The sequence below is a fragment of the Doryrhamphus excisus genome, linkage group LG6, assembly GCF_037039965.1.
Source record: "Doryrhamphus excisus strain RoL-2023G ecotype Guam linkage group LG6, RoL_Dexc_Guam_v1.1, whole genome shotgun sequence".
NCBI lineage: Eukaryota > Metazoa > Chordata > Actinopteri > Syngnathiformes > Syngnathidae > Doryrhamphus > Doryrhamphus excisus.
Genome location: NC_136362.1, coordinates 404,518 through 417,543, shown reverse-complemented (window position 1 = coordinate 417,543; position 13,026 = coordinate 404,518). Strand labels below are relative to the sequence as shown.

At 47.7% G+C, this 13,026-nt stretch overlaps 8 non-coding genes across 8 annotated transcripts; all 8 read right to left on the bottom strand.

Moving 5' to 3' along the window:
- Positions 1-62: 62 nt before the first annotated feature.
- Positions 63-144, bottom strand: trnal-cag (transfer RNA leucine (anticodon CAG)). The gene has a single exon. It is a non-coding gene; the product is annotated as a tRNA-Leu (tRNA).
- A 422-nt stretch (positions 145-566) lies between these two features.
- trnav-aac (transfer RNA valine (anticodon AAC)) lies at positions 567-639 on the bottom strand. The gene has a single exon. It is a non-coding gene; the product is annotated as a tRNA-Val (tRNA).
- A 3,111-nt stretch (positions 640-3,750) lies between these two features.
- trnal-cag (transfer RNA leucine (anticodon CAG)) lies at positions 3,751-3,832 on the bottom strand. Its single transcript has one exon. It is a non-coding gene; the product is annotated as a tRNA-Leu (tRNA).
- A 422-nt stretch (positions 3,833-4,254) lies between these two features.
- On the bottom strand, positions 4,255-4,327 carry trnav-aac (transfer RNA valine (anticodon AAC)). Its single transcript has one exon. It is a non-coding gene; the product is annotated as a tRNA-Val (tRNA).
- A 3,111-nt stretch (positions 4,328-7,438) lies between these two features.
- trnal-cag (transfer RNA leucine (anticodon CAG)) lies at positions 7,439-7,520 on the bottom strand. Its single transcript has one exon. It is a non-coding gene; the product is annotated as a tRNA-Leu (tRNA).
- A 422-nt stretch (positions 7,521-7,942) lies between these two features.
- Positions 7,943-8,015, bottom strand: trnav-aac (transfer RNA valine (anticodon AAC)). Its single transcript has one exon. It is a non-coding gene; the product is annotated as a tRNA-Val (tRNA).
- A 3,111-nt stretch (positions 8,016-11,126) lies between these two features.
- On the bottom strand, positions 11,127-11,208 carry trnal-cag (transfer RNA leucine (anticodon CAG)). The gene has a single exon. It is a non-coding gene; the product is annotated as a tRNA-Leu (tRNA).
- A 422-nt stretch (positions 11,209-11,630) lies between these two features.
- On the bottom strand, positions 11,631-11,703 carry trnav-aac (transfer RNA valine (anticodon AAC)). Its single transcript has one exon. It is a non-coding gene; the product is annotated as a tRNA-Val (tRNA).
- Positions 11,704-13,026: the final 1,323 nt, after the last annotated feature.

The window sequence follows — 13,026 nt, the reverse complement described above, 5'->3', positions numbered from 1 at the left end:
TATGGAAAATACATGAGGAGCCGGGCTTTTAACTGGAACTAGAAAGACTTGTGTCCCCGCACTGTCAGAAGTGGGATTTGAACCCACGCCTCATTAGAGACTGCAACCTGAATGCAGCGCCTTCGACCGCTCGGCCATCCTGACCCTCCAGGTCTCACTCCTTCTGTTCCATGAGAAACTAGGTCAGCTGTGGAATTGATCAAACATCAGGATGGCCACATCAATAAAAACTGATATCTAGAGCAGCAAAAGGCCCGATTAGCTCAGTCGGAAGAGCATGAGACTCTTAATCTCATGGTCGTGGGTTCGAGCCCCATGTTGGGCGATTCAGCAGTTTTATTGATACATCTGAAAGATATCTTTCCTGTTGAAAAGTGTTCAACATGCAGAAAACATTTCATTCCAAATACATAAAAACAAGTCTTTTGACCAAAGGCCTGGGGACTCACTTCGTAGGGCATCAGACTTTAAATCTGAGTGTTCAAGTCCCTTCAGAGATCAAGCACATGTCCTTGATCCTATTCGTCACCTTGACTTTTTTTGTAAAAGAAGGACTTCAAAGGCCATGTTTCCACCCAGTTTCGAACTGGGGACCTTTTGCGTGTTAGGCAAACGTGATAACCACAACACTATGGAAACCCGTAGGAAGGGGCTTTTAAGGGGACTGGTGAAGTCACAAAGCAGTTGCCAAACAATGAAACACGACGATGTGTCCAAAGTGGGGGCAGATTGACAATTGTCCAAATAGACAAAGATGTCTCCTTTGTAGGGAAACTTGTTCCAGAAATTATGGGCTTTTCTTCAACAAAACAAGACATCACAATCGCGGCTTGAAAGAAACACCTTAGTCACCCTCGGGGTCACTTTGATATCTCGGTGGACTCAACTTGTGCCCTTGGAGTCAATGGTTTGTAAATAGGCTTGTAGCCTCCTCTAACCTTGTCTGGATGGCTGGATGTCTGGCCTTTTGAAGAATGAAGTTAAGGTCCTTTCAGCCAGCCAATAAGCCTTTTCAAACTATTTGCCAAGTCGCAACATAAATAGGGATTGTTCTGAAAACCGGGCTTGAACCAGGGACCTTTAGAACTTCAGTCTAACTTTCTCCTAAGTGAGTATTTCAGCTTCTGAGGTGGTGTTCTGCTTTTTCAGTCGTGGGTAAAAGTGGGGGCAGGGTGAAGCTGTGTCTGTGCCACGTATGTTGCTGTGTACCTGGTCCAGTGTGTTCTCATCTTGGGTTGGAATGTCCCCATGTCCCCATGTTTTTATGTGCAGTGACAGCAGTTCACAGATAGCGCTGAAAGATGACCCGAACCGTTCGACCGAGGACCAAGACAAATCCTATCTCCACTCAAAACCTAACCAAATGTCAGTTCCCTGACCGGGAATCGAACAACAGCCGCGGTGGTGAGAGCACCAAGTCCCAGCCACTAGACAACCAGGGGCTGCATCAGGGCTGCACTCCGAAAGGCAGAGACTGTGTCGCTTTGACGTACTCCAGCAAAGGAACCAAAATAGTTCTGAGACTGGACCTTCTCTGCCAACGCTGCATCAGCAGGGGAATTAGCTCAAATGGTAGAGCGCTCGCTTAGCATGTGAGAGGTAGCGGGATCAATGCCCGCATTCTCCATAAACTCCTTTGTTTTTTTGATGAAATGTTCCCACGTAGCGAATACTAATCCGGGCCCCAATCCCGATATCTAGGCCAAACACAGCCATAGGTATCACCCTAAACCCAGTCCTAACTGCATTCTCCCCTCTAGCACCTTGTCTTGTCTTGTTGTGGGATCAATGCCCGCAATCTTCAAGGAGTTCTTTGCCTTTTGTAGAAGAGATGTTGGGATTGGATCTACCCCTTAGCATCCGACAAATACCCCAAACCTGGGGAATTACCTCAAATGGTAAAGTGCTTGCTTAGCATGCGAGAAGTAGCAGAGTCGATACCCGCATTCTCCAAGGAATCCTTTGTATTTTGTAAAAGAGATGTGGGATCGGAAATGAGTCCAGGATCTATCCCTCAGCGTCAGACAAATACCCCAAACCTAATCCTGGCCGCGTTCTCTAGATTAGTCTCTTATCATGGAATAGTGAAGAAGCCCAGTACGTGATTTATTGTTCCCAAGTAGCGCATCAAGGTGACCCCAACCATTCCACCGAAGCCTTGCAGAGATGAAGAGGCCCCGAAATGTCCACCCCCAAGATGAACTGAGGTCTTAAACTACCCACATGGACAATCCAAATATCTTCTGGACAAAAAGAGTTCGTGGTCAGACAAGACAAAGGGTGAGCCGGTCACCTGAACATGAAACGTTTGATCTGAGTGTCCGGGATTCAAGTCCCTGTTCAGGTGACCAGGTCTGAGGTCCACTTGCAAACGCCTCCTTTTTGCCCTCAAAATACAAGGGCAACAGGACAATCCCTTGGTACTCTATGGAAACTACATGAGGAGCCTGGCTTTTAACTGGAACTGGAAAGGCTTGTGGCCCCGCACACAAACCAAGTATCTTCTGATCAGCTGATCCTTAACATCAGCTGTCACAGACATTGGCGTCGTTTGGGGACCTCATCCTGATCCACGGTTACCACTGATTTGTAGAGTAAGTCAATAAGTCATCATACTCTTACAGGAAGACTCAGTCCAAACACTCAATTGCTGCAGGGCAAGTAGGTTCCACCAAGACTTGAACTTGGACCACTGGATTCAGAGTCCAGAGTGCTAACAATTACACCATGGAACCCTTTGTTTTGGATGTGACTGGCACCTTCTGGCGTAACAATGGAGGCTTTGCAAACCAGGACAACAACTTTACTCTTTGATGAGCGCTAAGTATTTTCGGGTACAATCCAGGGGTCTTGTGCTCTCACGGAAATGGCTGTCCTTTTCCAACAGGAGTTGAGATGAAACGTATTCAAATAGACACTCAAATGATCACTCAATCAGAATGACTCCGTTTGCCAATTCCGGACTGCGTGACAAAGACTCAAGTCCAACTCCATTGACAGGGAAGCGGAAGTCCTTCAGACAAGACGGTATTGCCATTCTTTCCTGGCAGACATAACGTAAGAAACAGCTTGTCCTTCGAGCCGGACTTGAACCAGCTACCTAAGGATGCCAACTTGAACCTCTACAGTCCTCCGCGCTTCCAACTGAGCTATCGAAGGTCTTGTTGTGTTGGGGCAAATGAGTACAGCCAAGCGTTTGACGGCGTCTTCACTGTGTACTGCTTTCCTTTCCTGAGATGCCGGATGGTGGTCCAGAATCTCTTCGAAGCCGTCCGGAAGTCCTTCTCCATGGCTTCTCCAAACTCCTCCCATGTCAGAGTTATTGCCTCAGCGAATGCCAAAGCCGCGGACCGCTTGGCTTGCCGGTTCCTGTCAGCTGAAGTCCCATGAGCCAAAAAAGGCCCAATAGAACTCCTTCAGCTTGACGGCATCCCTCACCAATGGCATCCACCTTAGGGCCACAGCCGCCTCGACAATGGAGGCACAGAACATCCCTGCCTCCTTCTGGATCTTGCAGGTCACTGGGAAGATATTCGGCTCAAAGGACCATTTGGTCCCGAACATGAAACTTTTGATCTGAGTGTCCGGGATTCAAGTCCCTGTTCAGGTGACAAGGTCTGAGGTCCACTTGCAAACGCCTCATTTTGCCCTCAAAATACCAGGACAACAGGACAACACCTTGGTACTTTATGGAAAATACATGAGGAGCCGGGCTTTTAACTGGAACTAGAAAGACTTGTGTCCCCGCACTGTCAGAAGTGGGATTTGAACCCACGCCTCATTAGAGACTGCAACCTGAATGCAGCGCCTTCGACCGCTCGGCCATCCTGACCCTCCAGGTCTCACTCCTTCTGTTCCATGAGAAACTAGGTCAGCTGTGGAATTGATCAAACATCAGGATGGCCACATCAATAAAAACTGATATCTAGAGCAGCAAAAGGCCCGATTAGCTCAGTCGGAAGAGCATGAGACTCTTAATCTCATGGTCGTGGGTTCGAGCCCCATGTTGGGCGATTCAGCAGTTTTATTGATACATCTGAAAGATATCTTTCCTGTTGAAAAGTGTTCAACATGCAGAAAACATTTCATTCCAAATACATAAAAACAAGTCTTTTGACCAAAGGCCTGGGGACTCACTTCGTAGGGCATCAGACTTTAAATCTGAGTGTTCAAGTCCCTTCAGAGATCAAGCACATGTCCTTGATCCTATTCGTCACCTTGACTTTTTTTGTAAAAGAAGGACTTCAAAGGCCATGTTTCCACCCAGTTTCGAACTGGGGACCTTTTGCGTGTTAGGCAAACGTGATAACCACAACACTATGGAAACCCGTAGGAAGGGGCTTTTAAGGGGACTGGTGAAGTCACAAAGCAGTTGCCAAACAATGAAACACGACGATGTGTCCAAAGTGGGGGCAGATTGACAATTGTCCAAATAGACAAAGATGTCTCCTTTGTAGGGAAACTTGTTCCAGAAATTATGGGCTTTTCTTCAACAAAACAAGACATCACAATCGCGGCTTGAAAGAAACACCTTAGTCACCCTCGGGGTCACTTTGATATCTCGGTGGACTCAACTTGTGCCCTTGGAGTCAATGGTTTGTAAATAGGCTTGTAGCCTCCTCTAACCTTGTCTGGATGGCTGGATGTCTGGCCTTTTGAAGAATGAAGTTAAGGTCCTTTCAGCCAGCCAATAAGCCTTTTCAAACTATTTGCCAAGTCGCAACATAAATAGGGATTGTTCTGAAAACCGGGCTTGAACCAGGGACCTTTAGAACTTCAGTCTAACTTTCTCCTAAGTGAGTATTTCAGCTTCTGAGGTGGTGTTCTGCTTTTTCAGTCGTGGGTAAAAGTGGGGGCAGGGTGAAGCTGTGTCTGTGCCACGTATGTTGCTGTGTACCTGGTCCAGTGTGTTCTCATCTTGGGTTGGAATGTCCCCATGTCCCCATGTTTTTATGTGCAGTGACAGCAGTTCACAGATAGCGCTGAAAGATGACCCGAACCGTTCGACCGAGGACCAAGACAAATCCTATCTCCACTCAAAACCTAACCAAATGTCAGTTCCCTGACCGGGAATCGAACAACAGCCGCGGTGGTGAGAGCACCAAGTCCCAGCCACTAGACAACCAGGGGCTGCATCAGGGCTGCACTCCGAAAGGCAGAGACTGTGTCGCTTTGACGTACTCCAGCAAAGGAACCAAAATAGTTCTGAGACTGGACCTTCTCTGCCAACGCTGCATCAGCAGGGGAATTAGCTCAAATGGTAGAGCGCTCGCTTAGCATGTGAGAGGTAGCGGGATCAATGCCCGCATTCTCCATAAACTCCTTTGTTTTTTTGATGAAATGTTCCCACGTAGCGAATACTAATCCGGGCCCCAATCCCGATATCTAGGCCAAACACAGCCATAGGTATCACCCTAAACCCAGTCCTAACTGCATTCTCCCCTCTAGCACCTTGTCTTGTCTTGTTGTGGGATCAATGCCCGCAATCTTCAAGGAGTTCTTTGCCTTTTGTAGAAGAGATGTTGGGATTGGATCTACCCCTTAGCATCCGACAAATACCCCAAACCTGGGGAATTACCTCAAATGGTAAAGTGCTTGCTTAGCATGCGAGAAGTAGCAGAGTCGATACCCGCATTCTCCAAGGAATCCTTTGTATTTTGTAAAAGAGATGTGGGATCGGAAATGAGTCCAGGATCTATCCCTCAGCGTCAGACAAATACCCCAAACCTAATCCTGGCCGCGTTCTCTAGATTAGTCTCTTATCATGGAATAGTGAAGAAGCCCAGTACGTGATTTATTGTTCCCAAGTAGCGCATCAAGGTGACCCCAACCATTCCACCGAAGCCTTGCAGAGATGAAGAGGCCCCGAAATGTCCACCCCCAAGATGAACTGAGGTCTTAAACTACCCACATGGACAATCCAAATATCTTCTGGACAAAAAGAGTTCGTGGTCAGACAAGACAAAGGGTGAGCCGGTCACCTGAACATGAAACGTTTGATCTGAGTGTCCGGGATTCAAGTCCCTGTTCAGGTGACCAGGTCTGAGGTCCACTTGCAAACGCCTCCTTTTTGCCCTCAAAATACAAGGGCAACAGGACAATCCCTTGGTACTCTATGGAAACTACATGAGGAGCCTGGCTTTTAACTGGAACTGGAAAGGCTTGTGGCCCCGCACACAAACCAAGTATCTTCTGATCAGCTGATCCTTAACATCAGCTGTCACAGACATTGGCGTCGTTTGGGGACCTCATCCTGATCCACGGTTACCACTGATTTGTAGAGTAAGTCAATAAGTCATCATACTCTTACAGGAAGACTCAGTCCAAACACTCAATTGCTGCAGGGCAAGTAGGTTCCACCAAGACTTGAACTTGGACCACTGGATTCAGAGTCCAGAGTGCTAACAATTACACCATGGAACCCTTTGTTTTGGATGTGACTGGCACCTTCTGGCGTAACAATGGAGGCTTTGCAAACCAGGACAACAACTTTACTCTTTGATGAGCGCTAAGTATTTTCGGGTACAATCCAGGGGTCTTGTGCTCTCACGGAAATGGCTGTCCTTTTCCAACAGGAGTTGAGATGAAACGTATTCAAATAGACACTCAAATGATCACTCAATCAGAATGACTCCGTTTGCCAATTCCAGACTGCGTGACAAAGACTCAAGTCCAACTCCATTGACAGGGAAGCGGAAGTCCTTCAGACAAGACGGTATTGCCATTCTTTCCTGGCAGACATAACGTAAGAAACAGCTTGTCCTTCGAGCCGGACTTGAACCAGCTACCTAAGGATGCCAACTTGAACCTCTACAGTCCTCCGCGCTTCCAACTGAGCTATCGAAGGTCTTGTTGTGTTGGGGCAAATGAGTACAGCCAAGCGTTTGACGGCGTCTTCACTGTGTACTGCTTTCCTTTCCTGAGATGCCGGATGGTGGTCCAGAATCTCTTCGAAGCCGTCCGGAAGTCCTTCTCCATGGCTTCTCCAAACTCCTCCCATGTCAGAGTTATTGCCTCAGCGAATGCCAAAGCCGCGGACCGCTTGGCTTGCCGGTTCCTGTCAGCTGAAGTCCCATGAGCCAAAAAAGGCCCAATAGAACTCCTTCAGCTTGACGGCATCCCTCACCAATGGCATCCACCTTAGGGCCACAGCCGCCTCGACAATGGAGGCACAGAACATCCCTGCCTCCTTCTGGATCTTGCAGGTCACTGGGAAGATATTCGGCTCAAAGGACCATTTGGTCCCGAACATGAAACTTTTGATCTGAGTGTCCGGGATTCAAGTCCCTGTTCAGGTGACAAGGTCTGAGGTCCACTTGCAAACGCCTCATTTTGCCCTCAAAATACCAGGACAACAGGACAACACCTTGGTACTTTATGGAAAATACATGAGGAGCCGGGCTTTTAACTGGAACTAGAAAGACTTGTGTCCCCGCACTGTCAGAAGTGGGATTTGAACCCACGCCTCATTAGAGACTGCAACCTGAATGCAGCGCCTTCGACCGCTCGGCCATCCTGACCCTCCAGGTCTCACTCCTTCTGTTCCATGAGAAACTAGGTCAGCTGTGGAATTGATCAAACATCAGGATGGCCACATCAATAAAAACTGATATCTAGAGCAGCAAAAGGCCCGATTAGCTCAGTCGGAAGAGCATGAGACTCTTAATCTCATGGTCGTGGGTTCGAGCCCCATGTTGGGCGATTCAGCAGTTTTATTGATACATCTGAAAGATATCTTTCCTGTTGAAAAGTGTTCAACATGCAGAAAACATTTCATTCCAAATACATAAAAACAAGTCTTTTGACCAAAGGCCTGGGGACTCACTTCGTAGGGCATCAGACTTTAAATCTGAGTGTTCAAGTCCCTTCAGAGATCAAGCACATGTCCTTGATCCTATTCGTCACCTTGACTTTTTTTGTAAAAGAAGGACTTCAAAGGCCATGTTTCCACCCAGTTTCGAACTGGGGACCTTTTGCGTGTTAGGCAAACGTGATAACCACAACACTATGGAAACCCGTAGGAAGGGGCTTTTAAGGGGACTGGTGAAGTCACAAAGCAGTTGCCAAACAATGAAACACGACGATGTGTCCAAAGTGGGGGCAGATTGACAATTGTCCAAATAGACAAAGATGTCTCCTTTGTAGGGAAACTTGTTCCAGAAATTATGGGCTTTTCTTCAACAAAACAAGACATCACAATCGCGGCTTGAAAGAAACACCTTAGTCACCCTCGGGGTCACTTTGATATCTCGGTGGACTCAACTTGTGCCCTTGGAGTCAATGGTTTGTAAATAGGCTTGTAGCCTCCTCTAACCTTGTCTGGATGGCTGGATGTCTGGCCTTTTGAAGAATGAAGTTAAGGTCCTTTCAGCCAGCCAATAAGCCTTTTCAAACTATTTGCCAAGTCGCAACATAAATAGGGATTGTTCTGAAAACCGGGCTTGAACCAGGGACCTTTAGAACTTCAGTCTAACTTTCTCCTAAGTGAGTATTTCAGCTTCTGAGGTGGTGTTCTGCTTTTTCAGTCGTGGGTAAAAGTGGGGGCAGGGTGAAGCTGTGTCTGTGCCACGTATGTTGCTGTGTACCTGGTCCAGTGTGTTCTCATCTTGGGTTGGAATGTCCCCATGTCCCCATGTTTTTATGTGCAGTGACAGCAGTTCACAGATAGCGCTGAAAGATGACCCGAACCGTTCGACCGAGGACCAAGACAAATCCTATCTCCACTCAAAACCTAACCAAATGTCAGTTCCCTGACCGGGAATCGAACAACAGCCGCGGTGGTGAGAGCACCAAGTCCCAGCCACTAGACAACCAGGGGCTGCATCAGGGCTGCACTCCGAAAGGCAGAGACTGTGTCGCTTTGACGTACTCCAGCAAAGGAACCAAAATAGTTCTGAGACTGGACCTTCTCTGCCAACGCTGCATCAGCAGGGGAATTAACTCAAATGGTAGAGCGCTCGCTTAGCATGTGAGAGGTAGCGGGATCAATGCCCGCATTCTCCATAAACTCCTTTGTTTTTTTGATGAAATGTTCCCACGTAGCGAATACTAATCCGGGCCCCAATCCCGATATCTAGGCCAAACACAGCCATAGGTATCACCCTAAACCCAGTCCTAACTGCATTCTCCCCTCTAGCACCTTGTCTTGTCTTGTTGTGGGATCAATGCCCGCAATCTTCAAGGAGTTCTTTGCCTTTTGTAGAAGAGATGTTGGGATTGGATCTACCCCTTAGCATCCGACAAATACCCCAAACCTGGGGAATTACCTCAAATGGTAAAGTGCTTGCTTAGCATGCGAGAAGTAGCAGAGTCGATACCCGCATTCTCCAAGGAATCCTTTGTATTTTGTAAAAGAGATGTGGGATCGGAAATGAGTCCAGGATCTATCCCTCAGCGTCAGACAAATACCCCAAACCTAATCCTGGCCGCGTTCTCTAGATTAGTCTCTTATCATGGAATAGTGAAGAAGCCCAGTACGTGATTTATTGTTCCCAAGTAGCGCATCAAGGTGACCCCAACCATTCCACCGAAGCCTTGCAGAGATGAAGAGGCCCCGAAATGTCCACCCCCAAGATGAACTGAGGTCTTAAACTACCCACATGGACAATCCAAATATCTTCTGGACAAAAAGAGTTCGTGGTCAGACAAGACAAAGGGTGAGCCGGTCACCTGAACATGAAACGTTTGATCTGAGTGTCCGGGATTCAAGTCCCTGTTCAGGTGACCAGGTCTGAGGTCCACTTGCAAACGCCTCCTTTTTGCCCTCAAAATACAAGGGCAACAGGACAATCCCTTGGTACTCTATGGAAACTACATGAGGAGCCTGGCTTTTAACTGGAACTGGAAAGGCTTGTGGCCCCGCACACAAACCAAGTATCTTCTGATCAGCTGATCCTTAACATCAGCTGTCACAGACATTGGCGTCGTTTGGGGACCTCATCCTGATCCACGGTTACCACTGATTTGTAGAGTAAGTCAATAAGTCATCATACTCTTACAGGAAGACTCAGTCCAAACACTCAATTGCTGCAGGGCAAGTAGGTTCCACCAAGACTTGAACTTGGACCACTGGATTCAGAGTCCAGAGTGCTAACAATTACACCATGGAACCCTTTGTTTTGGATGTGACTGGCACCTTCTGGCGTAACAATGGAGGCTTTGCAAACCAGGACAACAACTTTACTCTTTGATGAGCGCTAAGTATTTTCGGGTACAATCCAGGGGTCTTGTGCTCTCACGGAAATGGCTGTCCTTTTCCAACAGGAGTTGAGATGAAACGTATTCAAATAGACACTCAAATGATCACTCAATCAGAATGACTCCGTTTGCCAATTCCGGACTGCGTGACAAAGACTCAAGTCCAACTCCATTGACAGGGAAGCGGAAGTCCTTCAGACAAGACGGTATTGCCATTCTTTCCTGGCAGACATAACGTAAGAAACAGCTTGTCCTTCGAGCCGGACTTGAACCAGCTACCTAAGGATGCCAACTTGAACCTCTACAGTCCTCCGCGCTTCCAACTGAGCTATCGAAGGTCTTGTTGTGTTGGGGCAAATGAGTACAGCCAAGCGTTTGACGGCGTCTTCACTGTGTACTGCTTTCCTTTCCTGAGATGCCGGATGGTGGTCCAGAATCTCTTCGAAGCCGTCCGGAAGTCCTTCTCCATGGCTTCTCCAAACTCCTCCCATGTCAGAGTTATTGCCTCAGCGAATGCCAAAGCCGCGGACCGCTTGGCTTGCCGGTTCCTGTCAGCTGAAGTCCCATGAGCCAAAAAAGGCCCAATAGAACTCCTTCAGCTTGACGGCATCCCTCACCAATGGCATCCACCTTAGGGCCACAGCCGCCTCGACAATGGAGGCACAGAACATCCCTGCCTCCTTCTGGATCTTGCAGGTCACTGGGAAGATATTCGGCTCAAAGGACCATTTGGTCCCGAACATGAAACTTTTGATCTGAGTGTCCGGGATTCAAGTCCCTGTTCAGGTGACAAGGTCTGAGGTCCACTTGCAAACGCCTCATTTTGCCCTCAAAATACCAGGACAACAGGACAACACCTTGGTACTTTATGGAAAATACATGAGGAGCCGGGCTTTTAACTGGAACTAGAAAGACTTGTGTCCCCGCACTGTCAGAAGTGGGATTTGAACCCACGCCTCATTAGAGACTGCAACCTGAATGCAGCGCCTTCGACCGCTCGGCCATCCTGACCCTCCAGGTCTCACTCCTTCTGTTCCATGAGAAACTAGGTCAGCTGTGGAATTGATCAAACATCAGGATGGCCACATCAATAAAAACTGATATCTAGAGCAGCAAAAGGCCCGATTAGCTCAGTCGGAAGAGCATGAGACTCTTAATCTCATGGTCGTGGGTTCGAGCCCCATGTTGGGCGATTCAGCAGTTTTATTGATACATCTGAAAGATATCTTTCCTGTTGAAAAGTGTTCAACATGCAGAAAACATTTCATTCCAAATACATAAAAACAAGTCTTTTGACCAAAGGCCTGGGGACTCACTTCGTAGGGCATCAGACTTTAAATCTGAGTGTTCAAGTCCCTTCAGAGATCAAGCACATGTCCTTGATCCTATTCGTCACCTTGACTTTTTTTGTAAAAGAAGGACTTCAAAGGCCATGTTTCCACCCAGTTTCGAACTGGGGACCTTTTGCGTGTTAGGCAAACGTGATAACCACAACACTATGGAAACCCGTAGGAAGGGGCTTTTAAGGGGACTGGTGAAGTCACAAAGCAGTTGCCAAACAATGAAACACGACGATGTGTCCAAAGTGGGGGCAGATTGACAATTGTCCAAATAGACAAAGATGTCTCCTTTGTAGGGAAACTTGTTCCAGAAATTATGGGCTTTTCTTCAACAAAACAAGACATCACAATCGCGGCTTGAAAGAAACACCTTAGTCACCCTCGGGGTCACTTTGATATCTCGGTGGACTCAACTTGTGCCCTTGGAGTCAATGGTTTGTAAATAGGCTTGTAGCCTCCTCTAACCTTGTCTGGATGGCTGGATGTCTGGCCTTTTGAAGAATGAAGTTAAGGTCCTTTCAGCCAGCCAATAAGCCTTTTCAAACTATTTGCCAAGTCGCAACATAAATAGGGATTGTTCTGAAAACCGGGCTTGAACCAGGGACCTTTAGAACTTCAGTCTAACTTTCTCCTAAGTGAGTATTTCAGCTTCTGAGGTGGTGTTCTGCTTTTTCAGTCGTGGGTAAAAGTGGGGGCAGGGTGAAGCTGTGTCTGTGCCACGTATGTTGCTGTGTACCTGGTCCAGTGTGTTCTCATCTTGGGTTGGAATGTCCCCATGTCCCCATGTTTTTATGTGCAGTGACAGCAGTTCACAGATAGCGCTGAAAGATGACCCGAACCGTTCGACCGAGGACCAAGACAAATCCTATCTCCACTCAAAACCTAACCAAATGTCAGTTCCCTGACCGGGAATCGAACAACAGCCGCGGTGGTGAGAGCACCAAGTCCCAGCCACTAGACAACCAGGGGCTGCATCAGGGCTGCACTCCGAAAGGCAGAGACTGTGTCGCTTTGACGTACTCCAGCAAAGGAACCAAAATAGTTCTGAGACTGGACCTTCTCTGCCAACGCTGCATCAGCAGGGGAATTAGCTCAAATGGTAGAGCGCTCGCTTAGCATGTGAGAGGTAGCGGGATCAATGCCCGCATTCTCCATAAACTCCTTTGTTTTTTTGATGAAATGTTCCCACGTAGCGAATACTAATCCGGGCCCCAATCCCGATATCTAGGCCAAACACAGCCATAGGTATCACCCTAAACCCAGTCCTAACTGCATTCTCCCCTCTAGCACCTTGTCTTGTCTTGTTGTGGGATCAATGCCCGCAATCTTCAAGGAGTTCTTTGCCTTTTGTAGAAGAGATGTTGGGATTGGATCTACCCCTTAGCATCCGACAAATACCCCAAACCTGGGGAATTACCTCAAATGGTAAAGTGCTTGCTTAGCATGCGAGAAGTAGCAGAGTCGATACCCGCATTCTCCAAGGAATCCT